Source organism: Glossina fuscipes, unplaced genomic scaffold (genome assembly GCF_014805625.2).
Source record: "Glossina fuscipes isolate IAEA_lab_2018 unplaced genomic scaffold, Yale_Gfus_2 177, whole genome shotgun sequence".
Lineage (NCBI taxonomy): Eukaryota > Metazoa > Arthropoda > Insecta > Diptera > Glossinidae > Glossina > Glossina fuscipes.
The window spans coordinates 607,249-609,609 of NW_023998520.1; the positions used below are offsets into that span (position 1 = coordinate 607,249).

The 2,361-nt window shown below is 39.3% G+C and overlaps 1 pseudogene; it reads left to right on the forward strand.

The window, feature by feature from the left end:
- The window catches only part of LOC119641783, an 8,110-nt pseudogene extending 6,049 nt beyond the window's left edge, over window positions 1-2,061 (forward strand).
- Window positions 2,062-2,361: the final 300 nt, after the last annotated feature.

Here is a 2,361-nt window from a genome sequence, read left to right on the forward strand (position 1 = left end):
CACACAACAATAAAAGGTAAGCACCATGTGAAATGTTAACAGAACTGCTGTAAATAACAAGAACCGCACTCAGTGAGAGCCTGCCTAAGACTGACCTCAACTCAGAACTATCCCCTCTGACTTCAATTTTTGAAACGCAGACAGACTTCTCCTTTTTACTTCATTTCCCTCTTCTTCTTCCTGTTGCTCTCTCTATAACGGCTTGCCGCTACTCTCACAAGAGCAAGCATAGATCCCGCAAAATCATACGATTTTGCCTATGCTTGCAAGAGCAAAAGGAAAAAAAAGGAGTACCGCAAAATCATACGATTCTGCCTGTACTTGCAAAAGCAAGCAAAGGTACCGCAAAATCATACGATTTTGCCTGTACTTGTAAGTAAGGAGATCAAAAAGGAAAAAAAAATAAACACATATACCGCAAGATCATGCGATTTACTTGCGGTACCACAAAATCGCATGATTTTGTCTAACGGCATGCCGTTATTGCGCCGCTTGCGGTTGACACAGACCGACAGACACCCTACCCAAGGTTTGTTCGCGGCCGTTACACGATGTAGATGGCACAATTGCATACTGAACTCTAGAAAAAAGCTGTAGCAAATATACTACGAGGAGAAGTTTACAACATGCCATACGTGATTTTCGCACCCCCTGACACAGGAAAAACGGCAAGGCTAGTGGAGACCATTAGCTCCGCTGATTTAATAACGACGCGTTTGTTCGAGTCCGATGTACTCAAAATGGGTAAGCTTATACGTCTACTATCCGAAAAGAAGCTCAAAAAAGGACTTATACCAGAGCATTTGATGCCGTGTTACGCAACAGGCGACAAATACTGCTATACTGGCGTAGATTACAACTGTGAAGATGAGATGATTGTGACCAAGTCCGGACTCAAAATAAAATGTCAAATGAAAAATTTAGGGCGCCATCGACTAACGATTGGTACTTGCGCTACCCTAGGAAATTTTTTGCGCATGCGTTTTCCACCCAACCGTTTTACGCATGTGCTAATTGATGAAGCAGGCCAGTGCACAGAATCTCAAATTATGGGTGCTGTTGCTCAAGTATCAAACGAGCGTGGCCTTGCTGGAGATCTCCATCAATTGCAAGCAGCCGTTATAAACAAATATGCTCTTGAACGCGGTCTTCCGGAATCATTTTTGGAGAGAATTTTTTCGCGTCCTCCATACTTAAGAAATGATGATAGATTTACCTTTGGTTTTGATCGTCGCATGGTTACAAATTTACTCTACAATTACCGGGGTTGTCCTCTATAGTGAATGCTTATAATGAACTGTTGATACCAACGAAAAGAAAAGAGAATTCTAGGGAAGATGAAATGTTGAAGCAACTTGACGATTTACTGCCGCAATCACCAAATCGACCCAAAACACATGGCATATTCTTCCACGGAATACGTAGTGAAGATATGCAGGGAAAAGACTCGCCATCGTGGTATAATCCTTACGAAGCGCAGAACGTAAGTTTTATTTACTTTAAAAGCACAATCCCTTCTATTTAGTATATCATAACATTTATTTCTTTTTGAAGGTTTTCCTAATGACAAATAAATTGTACGGTAAGAACATTGAACCGAAATCCATTGGCATTATAACACCGTTCATAAAACAAGTTAAACATTTGCGCAAACTTTTGATTGTTGCCGACGTAGCAATGCCTAAAATTGGTACTGTGGAGGAATTCCAAGGACAGATATAACCTTCGTAAATTAACACTAATGTTGGAATTAATACTAGTGTTGCTGTCGCTTGGTTTTTTTTAGGAACGCGATGTAATAATAATTTCAACAGTGAGATCAGATAAGGAGCATATACCTAACGATGTGCGCCATGCATTAGGTTTCATCTAAAACGGGAAACTGGCTAAACTCGCAATATCTCGACCCCGTTATCTTCTTGTATATACGGCAACCCTGACCTACTCTTTTTGGAACCTCGTTGGCGCACGATCATAAAATACTGCGTCGATAATGATGCGTACTTCGGTGATTTGCCGGCAACGTTGTCTGACCCACCAACACTAGCCGAGGGGAATTAATAACCAAGATAATTAAATTACTTTTGGCCTGAATATTCAGCTTTTAACATTAATAAATAAAGATAAGAATGTTTTTTTATATTTTAATAAGAGTTAACGATTTTTTTTAAACATAAAACAATAAAATTATAAAATAATTGTTTTGTTTAAAAAAATGTTGATGACAGAAGAGGAGGATGCAAATTAGCTGATAATTTAATATGGTCTTCGCTCTCATAATTAATACTATGTTTACTTGCTGCGTCCACTTCAATTGGACTGAGTGGCAAACATACTTCAATGCTATTTTTGTGCTTCTGT